The following is a 12,607-nucleotide window of genomic DNA, read 5'->3' on the forward strand; positions in this document are numbered from 1 at the left end:
GCGCCCTCACCCTCATCCTCTCTGCCCTGAGGCGAGGCATGGTCCTAGCGCCTCAGCCATGGGTCTGGGTCCCATCTTTTCCCTGACTGGTCTCCCACCCCCTCAGGTGGCCTGCCAGCTGCACCCACAGCCCTGACACTTGGAGTGGACCATATCAGGGTGCCATTTGCAGTCTGTGGTACACAGACCCGGAGCTCATCCTGAGGGCAAGATGGCAGCAAGTCCGGGAATCTTCACTGAGGAGGAAAGGGGAGAGAGGTCTGCAGGGGAGGAAGGGACTGTCGGGACCACGCACAGAGACTGGGAGCACACACCTGACAGAAGCCTCACTCATGGGCCTTGTTCACGGCTTCCAGAATGGCTGCCCCTGCCCGTGCCTGAGTAATAACATTTAAGCACTCTGGCCCTTGCCCTCCCTCAAGCTCGTCATAAGATGAGGCAGAGGGGGCTAGGGGAGTTCAGATTAACTTCACCCTCACTGGCTGTGTAGGTCCCTTATCTCTCTGGTCCTCATCCGGAAAATGAGGTGTACCTACTCCTCCAAGTCATTGGCAGATGAAATGAAATAACAGTAATATCCATCTCCAGAACAACATGCAACCCAGAGTGGAGTTCAACCTAGTTTTCTTCTTGCCTCAGGTAACCATGAGAGCTACCTTCTGGATGCTTCCACTGCAGCATCCTTCGAGGGGCCCCAAAGACTGCCTCCTGCAAGCCTGCTGGGATCTGCACACATCTAAGCCCTCTGAGGTATGAGGCCCTCTTATGACCTGGTGGGGAGATCCTGAAGCACCCCGTCAGCCTCTCTGAGCCTCCCTTCATGCTGACCCCTGGCCGCAAAGCCTGCACAGCCAGGTTCCTGCCCCACCCTGACTGCCCTCCTCCTCCGTGACTGTTCCCTCTGAAGTCCCAGGCTCCGGCGGCCATCTCTGGCCAGCTAATGCTGGTGCTTCTGGAGCACCTCCTGTGCTTCACCTGCCTCTGTTCCAGCAGGAGAACAGGAGGGCCCAGTTCCGGGTTCACCTCCCAGCACCCAGGAACGATTCCTGGCTGGGCCGAGCACTTAGAGGTCACCGGTATCACCTTCAGCTCTGGGTGTGTGGATGAGTGTTGAGGAGGAGGACGGGCCAGGCTGGATCACGTGAGCACCCAGAAAATAGGCAGGCAACCCGCCAAATGGAAAAGGTCCAGAGGGTGGCTTAAAGGTTTCCTTTCCTGCAAACCCAGTCCCCCTCAGGGTCATTTCTGGGCTCAAGAAATTGCTGTCCTGACTCCTCCTGACCTGAAGTTTGTGCAAGCCTCTCAGGGCAGGCTGGGCCTACGCCTGGGTGGGGAGGACTCAAAAGTACATGAGGTATGGCTGGAGGGATAAGGGCTGGCCAGGCTCCAGTCACCGGGAACAGACTGGGCCTCGCCTCTCCACACATGCCAGAACAGGGCGGGACTGAAGCCTTTTGAGGCATCAGGAAGGTGGAAGGAAGGCTGCTCTGGGGACCCACTCCTCTGGTCTGCTTTCCAGGGCACACCCAAGGCTGGGACATCACGAGCTTTGGAGCTCCTGCCTGTCAGTGAGAGATGAACTCTAGTATGGAAATGAACCCCTGGGGTCTCCCTTGTTTGGGGCCCTCTTCTCCTTGGGGAGTGTAAAGGTGACTCCCAGTGTTTTCCCAGGACCCACTCCTGCTGCCCCCCACCCCCGGCCTGGAGTTGCCTGCAACCAGAAGCTGAGGGCTGCCTTGTCAAGCGCTTGCCTGCAACATTAATGCGGCACCTACTGTGTGCTTTCCCTGGCGGAGATGAGGGAACCAAGAGGCAGGGACCCAGACTCCACCTTCGAGGCACTTGCCAACGCCAGTCTGCATTAGCCTGAGGCCAGGGCCCCATAGGGCTCAAACCAACCCAACCAAGGAATTTCCCAGCTGAGCTTCAAGGGGTTGAGCAGGACTCAGCAAGGAGATGGTCGGGAGAGGTCGTTCCATAAAGCCTCGTGGGAAGTGGCAATAGCACGGAAGGGTGTGTTCAGATCCTGGAGGGAGGGTTCTGGGTCAGGCAGAGCAGTGGGGATCCAGGGAAGAGTGAGCAGGGGGCCCTCACGAGGCCTCATGGGGGTGGGCAAGGTGGAGAGGGGAAGAACCAAGGCATCAAGGACTCAGGCCTAGGGGTCCTCATGGATGTGGGGAGTAGCCCCGGTTTGCCCGCATGCTGCAGGAGGGCTCTTTCCTTGGAGCAGACTGAGAGGCTGGAAGGCTGGCATGGGACAGGCATGCTCTATACCCCATGAGCTGCTCACCACAGGGAGGTGAGGGGTGGGTGGAGTCATACCCTCCAGGCATAGGGGAAAAGCCTGGCAGGGTTTTGAGTGGTAGAAAGAAGGACAGAAGCCCAACAGAAGGCAGAGGGATTGTAGAGAGCTGTCCTGTCCCACTGAAAAGATGGAGGGGCCTTTGGAATGGCTGAGGGGGGCCCCACTCCCGAGAGGGGAGCATACCCTCTCTGCAAGTGGCATCACCGAGCCTGGCGGCTTCAAGACAGGAAAGAACAACCCATGTGAAAAGAGAGAATGTGCCTGGGACACCGTGGTCACCACAGGGAAGAGGAAGCAGCCTCAGGGCGGGGAGAGAAGTAGGGTGACCAATTGTCCTGGCTTGCCTGGAACTGATCCCATCGGAGCACTGAAATTCCTACGTCCAGAACACGCTCAGCTCTAGGCAAACCCGGATGTTTGGTCACCTTAGGGGGAGGGAGGGTATAACAAGAGGCTGGGCCAGAGAAGGAATGTCTCCAGAGCCTCTTTGTAAAATATTCAGTGATGCCAAGAAACCAAAAATGGTGACATATCTGGCAGGAAGATCCCAATGTGAGACAGGGCAGGAATGATGAGGCCAGGAAGTCAGTAGGTTGTCGGTGCTAATACTGACAATAATAACACCGTGCCGGTGCACCTGGGTGGCTCAGTCGGTTAAGCATCCAACTCTTGATTTCAGCTCAGGTCACGATCTCAGGGTCATGAGAATGAGCCCCGTGTTGGGCTCTGAGCTGGGCGTGGAGCCTGCTTAAGATTCTCTCTCCCCCCTCCTTCTGCCTCTCCCCAGCCATGATGCACGCATGTTGGGGGTGGGGATGGGGGAGAACGTGCTTTCTCTCTCTCTAAAAAAAAAAAAAAAAAAAGGAACACCATTCACTTACATACAACCCTGCCAATGGCCTTATACCTGTGATGTCATTTGGTCTCATCCATCTTTGAAATGTGTATATTAACTAGGGCAGGAGTTGTTAGCTTCTTTTTGGAGGTCAGTGTGAGTGTCTCACCCAGTAGGCTCTGTGGTGAGGTGGGGGGTCCCCATAGCACCTATGCTGCCTCACGGAGGCTGATGTTCAGCCCTGCCCACTCTCTCCAGCCCACGCCCAGGACCATCCACCTTTGCCCTGTTGCCATGAGAAACCCATCCACCCAGTACTGTGTAAAGATGCCTCGCTCTCCGGCCTCCCTCCCTGACTCACAGTGCAGCCCAGGAGCAGGGCGGCGCCTTGCTAGCAGGCTCTGCTAACAGGGGTTGGGGGTCACAGAGACTGACCCCTGATCTTCTCCACTCATGACTTTCTGGCAGGGAAGACCACCTCTCTCAGCCAGACAGTAAGTCCAAGCACGAGGTGAGCTTTCACCATCTCTAAGGCATTGTCCCCAGGGAAAGAGGGGACACACCCATGGTTGAGGCTCTGCTCACCCACTTCTTAAGTTTGGGCAGGGGAGAATCCACACACATCATACTCTCTAGTAAATTCGCCCTGCAGTGTGCACCACTGCTATGGGCATCATCACCTGCTGCAGGAACTGCCCCCATCCCACCCCTCCCCGGCCACAGCCACCACATCTGTCCTGGCTTCTCTGTCCACCCCATCAACACAGGTCCACCTGCTCTGCCCAAAGCCTCCTTGTCTCCCACAACCTGCCTGTAGGACTCAGAACCAAGTTCAGACCCTGACTCCGGAGATGGTGAGACAGGAACCTGGAGCCCACGGCATTGGGACCCCATGGCACTCCTCAGTCCTACAGCCCCACTGCCCCCTTTGGGGGTCCCTGAGGATGCAGACCTTCTCCCTTTAGCCTCCTTCCAAAGGCTGGGGGGTGGGGGTGGGGAATCTTGCCACCAGGGCCCCGAGGGGGGAAAGGAGGTTTCCTAGAAGAGGGGGGCTTACAGGGCTCAGGGCTGCAGAGGCCAGGGACATGGGTGGATGCCGGTGGTGCCATTCCCGTGGTGTGGGCTGGAGGGTGGGAAGCTGCAGGCACCACACCTCTGTCAGCTTCCTGGGACTTGGGCTGCCTCTGTGTCCTGATGCCCTGATGCCCTCATGACCCAAAGCCCTTTGCCCACAAAGTTACCAGAGCAGGCTGGAATTTTCCTAAAGAGCATTCCTGAAAGGAAAGGCAAGGTTAAGGAAAAGAGGCTGAGGCTCCAGGTCCGGGGTTCCTGACTGGGACTAAATACACATTGGCTGGGTGACCTCAGGCAAGTTTCTTAACTTCTCTGAGTCCTGGCTTCTTTCATCTATAAAGAAGGGAGAAATAATAACACCTTTCTCCGAGAACCTGTATAGTTTTTTGATAGTGCAAAAGCACATGATACAGGAATATTTTCCTGTCCACCATGGAAATAAAGGAGAATCACTTTTTTCCTTCTCTCTATTTTTCAAACCATTTTCTTTTTTTAATTTTTTAAGATTTACGTATTGATGAGAAAGAGTGCGCATGCGTGGTGGGGGGGCAGCGGGAGAGCTACTCAGACTCCTCCTTGAGGGCAGAGCCTGCCCTGGGGCTTGTTCTCAACACTGTGAGATCATGACTTGAGCCGAGATCAAGAGTAACCAACTGAGCCACCCGGGTGCCCCACGAATCATTTTCTGATGTGGCTATGTTACTTCTGTTTTTACAGCTCTTAACAGAGACCAAATTGACATACCATAAACTGCACAAATTATGCAGTTTGTTACGTGCCATGTGTATACTCCGTGAAACCATCACCACAATCAAGATAATGAACATATCCATCAAACCCCAGAGTGTCCTTATGTCCCTTCTAATGGCTTCTTTTTTTTTTTTAAGATTTATTTATTTGAGAGAGCGCGCATGCGCAAGCGCTTGCTCAGTGGGGAGGTTCAGAGGGAGAGAAAGTCCCAACCAAGACTCTGTGCTACCGGCAGGCCCCCAGGGGGGCTCCATCTTATGATCTTGAGATCTCACCAAGTCGCTTAACTGAGTGAGCCACCCAGGCCCCTCTAAGGGCTTCTTCTACCACCTCCCAATTCCTACCCCCACTGTCCCTAGGCAACCACTGATCTGCTGGCGTTAGTTCACATTATAGAATTTTATAAAATTTTAGACTTTTCTAGACATAACCATACATTTCTTGCTTCCTTCACTCTGCACAGTGATTTTGAGATGCAGGCATGTTTTGGCGCACGTTCGCAGCTCATTCCTTCTTATTGTTGAGTGTTGGTCCATTCCATAAACATGCTCCACAAGTTTATCCACTTGGCCTATTGATAGACATCTGAGAAATTTTCAGTTTCCAATTTCAGCTATACATTCAAGTAAAATCCTTCCTGAAGACCGGTTTTCATTTCTCTCCGGTACGTTACTTTTTTTTTTTTTTTTTTTAATTCGGGTATGTTACTTTTTAAAAAACTAATTAAATGCAGCTCAGGTGCAGCCAGTCCATCCAGGCTCTTTACCAGGAGGCCTGGCAACAGTGGCCGTTTTAACTTCTCTGCTTTATCTTGCATGCTTCTGATTTTTCAGGGTTCTTGATCTCCTGGATTGAAAGGGGCCAACTGAGCCCTTTTGTCTAACTGAAGATTCAGAGGGTTATCGGGCTTCAGTTTCACCCAGCACTGGAAGCCCAAGAGTTGCTGAGGTTTGAGACCCTCATTGGTTCTATGGCTTCTATGGCGCCTCCTTACCAGACTGATGGGGTAAAGGGTTGTTCCCCAACCCCTTCACCTGCTCCCCCTCCTCAACTGCTCCCCACCCACATCCTCAACTATCAAGCTTCTGGCTGCTCTTTGCCCCGAGAAAAATTAGCCCATCCTCCCTCATTCCTCCACACCCTCTGCCCATGACACTCCTGGTGTACCTGATTCATCAAGCCCCTCCCCACCCTATACAAATACCCCTGAGGACAGACAGAGCCTCAGACTTCCTGCAGCTCCTGGCTCTGTGCTCTCAGGTAAGGCTCTGCTGACTGTGGACGGTGGACAGGAGGGGCTCTCTTTGCAAGTGTGTTGTGGATCTGTCTGGTCGTGCTTTCTCTGAGTACGTGCGCATGTGTATCGAATTGGTATCCGTGCCTCTGTTTCTGCTTGTGTGGGCCTTGTACATCTGTGAGTGACGGTCTGTGTCGCTCAGGAGCAGAGTGTGGGTCTGTGGGCCATGTGTCTGTGTATCTACATAGGCGCCCACCCTAGGACTAGCCCGGGTACCTCTGCTGCGGTGCCAGGCAGAATGGTCTCTCTGAGGGGGCTGCAGGGAAGTCAAGTGTGCGGGGATCCTTTTCAGAGGAACCTGCCTGCCAACTCCTCTCCTTCAAGCTCCTTGGCCTGAACTGGGGAGAGAAAAGTCCAAGTCTCATCTTGTTTTTTCTAATTGAGGTTTAATTGACAAAAATATTTGTTTCAGGTGCACAACAGTTTATACTTTTTTTAAAAAAGATTGTATTTATCTGACAGAGAGCACAATGGGGGAGGGGGGAGAGAGAAGCAGGTTCCCCGCTGAGCAGGGAGCCTGATGTAGGTTGATTAGGTCAGTCACGTGACCTTGAGATCATGACCTGAGACAAAGGCAGACGCTTAACCAACTGAACTACCCAGGCATCCCAGTTTTTACCTTTTGACACCCATTTTGCCCCTCCACCCACTGACCACCAAACACCAGTCAGTTTTCTGTGTCTATTAGCTAGGGCGCTTTTGAGGAGATTTGGGTTGTTTTTTTTTTTTTAGATTCCACATATAAGTGAGAGCATATGGTATTTGTCTCTGACTTATTTCACTTAGCATAATGCTCTCAAGGTCCACCCAAGTTGTTGCAAGTGGCAAAATTTCCTTCTTTTTCATGGCTGAGTAATAGAACACTGTATACATGTACCGTGTTTTCTCTGTTCATCCACTGAAGGACACTTAGTTGCCTCCATGTCTGGCTACTCTAAGTAATGCTGCAATGAACCTCGGGGTGCACACATCTTTTCCAATCCATATCATCAGTTTCTTTGAATAAATACCCAGAACTGGAATGTCGATCCCATGGTAGTTCTATTTTTAATATTTAGAGGAACCTCCATGCTGTTTTCCATAGTGGCTGCACCAGGTCACATTTGTACCAAAAGCACATGACAGTTTCCTTCTCTCCACATCCTCACCAACACTTGTTATTTCTTATCTTTTTGATACTAGCCATTCTGACAGGTGTGAGGTGATAGCTCATTGTAGTTTTGATTTGCATTTGATTTGATATTGAGCATCTTTTCATGTACCCATTGGCCATCTGCACATCTTCTTTGGGAAAATGTCTATTCAGATCTGCCTCCCATTTTTTTTTTAAAGATTTTATTTATTTATTTGACAGACAGAAATCACAAGTAGGCAGAGAGGCGGGCAGAGAGAGAGAAGGGGAAACAGGCTCCTGCTGAGCAGAGAGCCCTATGTGGGGCTCGATCCCAGAACCCTGAGACCATGACCTGAGCCGAAGGCAGAGACTTAATCCACTGAGCCACCAGGTGCCCCTGCCTCCCATTTTTTAACAGGCTTGGATTTTTTCTCCTTCCAACCTAATTTAGTCCTAAGCTTCTCTTGATCACCCCCTTACCTCACCCCAGCCTCACAGATCTCTTCCAGACTCATTACTCACTAGGGGAAGGTTCAAGGGTCAGGAAGGACCATGGACATAGCTCAGAGGCTAAACGCAACTGAACATTTGTGGTACAAGTAGAAGGCAACAAAAACGGGTGACTCGAGAGGTGCAAAGGGTTGGGGCTCTTAGGGATGTGCGTGCGTGAGGATGTGCGTGTGTGTGTGTGTGTGTGTGTGTGTGCTTGCATGTTTAGCAACCATATGGGTACCAGAGTGCCCTGATGTCAGGTGTTTGGTCCTTTCATCATATACTAGAGTCTGACTTGGGGTCAGAAAAAAATGAATGTATTGTGTGTGCATAGGGTCCATTCTGGGGTTGTGCATTGTGACCGATGTTCCAGCTCCAAGCGAGACAAAGCCAGCCTTGGTACCAGAGCATATCAATAGTTCCCTCCAATGAGAGTATACTCATTGGAGAACGACAAACTGGCTCAGACCCCAAGCCTCCCACCAGCGTTCAACGTCCTGGTGGGAGGAGGTAGGAACAAGCAGCTAGGGTGCTGGAAGGCTTTCCATTCCTTTGTGCTGAGTCCTGCAGAGGCCCTGACAACCCCAGCCTGCTCTTCCCTGCTCTGTCTTCAAGCCTCCCTCTCCCACCTTTATGCCAGTTGTCTACATGGGGGCAAGAATCTGTAGGGACTGGGTACCATGGCCCAGCCCATGGTAGGCACACGTGAATGATGAACATGACTGACATTGACCAAGTGGAATTGAGTTAATACATGACTGGGAGTCTGGGGGTGGTTCTGGGGTCAAGTGTGAGGGTGTGCTGTTCAGGGGACAGTATATGATACTTTTATGTCTCTGTCTACCCTCCATGTGGGTGAACCCACTGTGTGCATTCACCACCCATGCCTGGCGCCTACTCTGTGCCCAGCTCCATACTGGGTACCAAGCTAAGCCAGAGGGAGCATTTTTATCCCTTGAAGGAGCTGTGTGTATACATCCCCGCGGGGGGGGGGGGGGGAGAAGAAGGAGAGTGAGATTTAGATTACAGCCAACTAAACTTGACCTGTTGAACCATAGGTGTTCCTTTTGTCACTCCCTGTACTTGGCGGATAAAGATGGATCCAGGTAAGTGTTGTGGCTGGGAGGCTGTGGGGTGAAGAAGGAAGGAGACAGGTAAGAGCAGAGGCCGTCAGTCAGCCATATCTATGCATGCCGAGAACATATGTGTGTGTGAAGGTGGTGGAGGGTTCTAAGAGGAAAACAATCTCTTACATCTTGTAGAACCCTTCAGAGTTTAGGAGACATGCTCATACAGCCTTCATCTCACTAGCCCTCAGGAGTAAAGCAGACAGGTGCTTCTCCCACCGTACACATGGGAAATTAGGGGCCATGCTCAGGATGATATTGTGGGGATACAAGGTCTGGAGCCCAGAACTCAGCTCTTGGCAGCTGTGCCCTTGGCTCCCCTCAAAAGGAACAAAGGACTATCCTGGTCCTCAAGAAATTGCAGTCTCCCCAAACAGATGATTCCCACCAATGGAGCACTTCAGAAGGCTCAGGACCACCCAGATTGGTTGTTGCAGATTGAGCCCCCCCACACCCACTGTGGGCAAGCAGAGCGGCAGGATGGCCCAGTAGAAGCATACTTTCTGCAGGAAGGCACACAGAACAGAGCGAAAAAGCTATCCAAGGGGCAGGAGCCACAAGCAAAGGCTAAGAGCTGGGGCCAGAAGATCAGAAGCAGGAACACATGAACACCTGAGGTTCTAAGCAGAGACTGGGTCAGAAAAAGTCAGATTTGTGGGAGGAGGTGGACTGGGGAGGCAGAGTGGGGACCGTCTGGAGGTGGAAGCAGAAGAGTCAGGATTTGCCACTGTGGAGTACCTCCCTTTGTGTCACGGAATTTGGCCAAGGTTGAGAGGGCAGACAGCCGGCAGGCTGGGGATGAGAACCCATGTCCCCTGACTTCACCCCACCCTGGAGGACTCCGTCAGCTCTCCAGCAAACAGGGATACACAACAGAGCTTCGTACTGACTTCCAATTATCTGTATCTGTTGTTGAGAGAAGGAATGATGCTTAGGCAAGTGACCAGTTCTGAGGAGCCTTTGCGGGGCTTGGCGATGAGGGTGGGGCAGTTTGGTGGCCACAAAACCAAATGACCAAAGCTACTTCTTTTTCTCCTTTCCTCTCCCACAGATCCAAAGGTAAGAAAGCTCTCCAGCCATCTCCCTTGCTCCTCCCCACTGCCATGTCCTCCAGACCTCCAGCCCCCTCCCTTGACCTTCAGGGAGTAGCCATGACCTTCCTGAAATGAAGAGTGGGGAGCAGGCTTGGCCATCAGCCCCATGGGCGGGCAGGCAGGGGCACCACAGTGCTCCTCCACCCCCAGCCCGCTGCAGCCTTCTCCTCAGCGCCTCTCCTGTTTTCCCATCTGTCTCTCCCGCTTCCTCACATCCCCTCCCTGTCTCAGCTTCTCTCCTGCTGCTTCCCCGCCTGTTTCATGCTTCTCTGCTTTCCTGGCTACCCCCACAGCCTCCCTGGATGGCTGGCTTGCTCCCAAACCCCAACCACACTGCAGGGCTCCAGTGACCTGCCTCTGCTGGAGAAAGGAGGCTGCCTACCCACCTCCCCCCATGGGTTCCCACCAGCAGATGGGGCTCGTAGGCCTGGAACTGGCCCCACCCCAAGGAGATTCATAGAAGGAAAAGCAGGCGGGGTGGGAAGTGGTTGTTTGCAGGCATCACTGAGGCTAGATGAGGAAGGGGCTGCTCTGACATGGTCAAGGGAAGCACCCCCCCACTCCCCCCCAGCCCTGGAGCCTACCTCTACTTTTCCCATACCAAGCCCTCACTGGGGCTTAGGGGGCAGAAGCCAACAGGGCTAGGGCCATAGCCCCACCCCTGCTCCCTCAGGGCTCCAGGTCCCCAGTGCCCCAGCACCGGGAGCAAGGTACCTGGTGTCTCCGTTCTCTTCCCTGGGCCTGTGGCAAGAGGCAAAGAAACTCCTCTGGCATTGGGGCCTCAGGAATTGTTCCAGCAAAGACAGAAGGTTAAGCCACACTCTTTCCGGCCTCTGCTGGCTGAGGCAATACAGCCTTGATTTTACTATTTTTATTCTTCCTGGTTTCTTGAGTCTAGCACCTGCTCAGGGACAGGCAGGGGCTCACACACGCTCCCACTGTCACATATACACATGCACACAGATGCGCCTACATGCGTGTATCTGGGGGCACAGCAGGTTTGTGTGCCTCAATCTGTGTACCTGTGCATGGGGTGGGGCCCACCTGTGCACAGGCACACAGACATAACTCTTTGCATGTAAATAGAGCACATCCCCTTGCACCTACACACACACACAGAGACACATAAAAACACTGTATAGAGAACATTCATATCCTCACCTGCCACCTCCTGCTTTTGTTCTCCTCCCACCCTCCAGCTACCCTCGCTCTCACCACCCCCCAGGGCTCCTGCATCACTGTTAACCCTGCCTCTTGTCTCCTCCTTGCTCCTGGCCCTCAGGGAGCTCCCTTAGAGCCACCCCCAGCGCACCCTCACTTGTGAGTAGTCAGCCTGCAGTTTCCAGTTGGGCAAAATCTCCAATGACTCTGTAAGGGTTCCTGGGTGAGAAAAGGGAGATGAGATCATTCTGCTCCTTAGCTATAGAAATAAACCGAGGTCCAGGGAGTAGGAGTCATTTCTTGGCTCAAGGAATGGAAACCAATGAATCTAGGTTCTTCCCCTTTTGTCTGCTTAGTGCTCTGGCTTCATCACTTGCTGACCCTGTCTCCCAGCCCTCCACCACCATCCCCTGCTAGTGTCCAGGAATCCAGAATCCTCCATGACAGAAGGTGGAGGGGAGGGGGGAAGAAGAGGGAAGTTGATCTCAGGCAAGACTGCCGCTGATCCCTGACTCTAACATTGTTCATTTGGCTTTCCACAGGGGCACTGCCATGGTGGTGGCAACGGCCCAGGGCACTGTCCTGGGGGAAACCACCCCCAAGAGCCCTGTGGGCACCCCCCTGGCCATGGCCCAGGACACGGTCCTGGGGGGAACCACCCCCAAGAGCCCTGTGGGCACCCCCCTGGCCATGGCCCAGGACACGGTCCTGGGGGGAACCACCCCCCAGGGCCCTGTGGACCCCCACGTGGTCCACCTCACTAAGGAAGCAGAAGAAAGAGGACACAATGGGGAGCCCGAGTTGCGTTGCCCGGCTGACCTGGCATGGAGCCTGAAGCAGAATCTTCTCTTCCTAATAAACAGCCTCCCAGAGGCCATAATTTATTCTTAAAGAGCCTATCTTCCTTCTTATCCAACTGCGCACCCAGGGGCCCTGGTGGTCTCCAGGTTCCCTAATTATAAAAATGAGTACCCAGCTAGGCATTCTCAGAAGCTTGACTCAGTGGCGCCCATTGCACATGGTTGTGTATGGTCACCGCTCCTTTCCTTTTCACTTCTGCCCTCTCCCATCAAACAGCCTCAACTGTGTCCTCACCAATTTAACCCCATCATATACAGCCAGACTTGATGGGCCTCCTGAGGTTCCATCTAGATGCCTCGCACTACAGATCAAAAGACTTCAGTGAATCCCGACTGTCCAGCTGTATTTCTCACCATTCCCTAAAAAGACACTGACCTTTCCAGCCTCCTTAGCTTTGCCTATTTCGCCCCCACCCCCGCCCCTTCCCCACCTCCAGGTCAAGAATACCTTCCCTCCCAGCCAGCTTCCTTCCCATATTGAGGCTCCACCACCAATAT

The 12,607-nt window shown here is 53.1% G+C and overlaps 1 long non-coding RNA gene across 1 annotated transcript; it reads left to right on the forward strand.

The window, feature by feature from the left end:
- Nucleotides 1–641: 641 nt before the first annotated feature.
- On the forward strand, nucleotides 642–12,121 carry LOC116590895. Its single transcript, XR_004285782.1, has 5 exons — nucleotides 642–750; nucleotides 5,798–6,224; nucleotides 8,926–8,973; nucleotides 10,046–10,053; nucleotides 11,792–12,121. It is a non-coding gene; the product is annotated as an uncharacterized LOC116590895 (long non-coding RNA).
- The last annotated feature ends 486 nt before the right edge of the window (nucleotides 12,122–12,607 follow it).

This window comes from Mustela erminea, chromosome 5 (genome assembly GCF_009829155.1).
Source record: "Mustela erminea isolate mMusErm1 chromosome 5, mMusErm1.Pri, whole genome shotgun sequence".
NCBI lineage: Eukaryota > Metazoa > Chordata > Mammalia > Carnivora > Mustelidae > Mustela > Mustela erminea.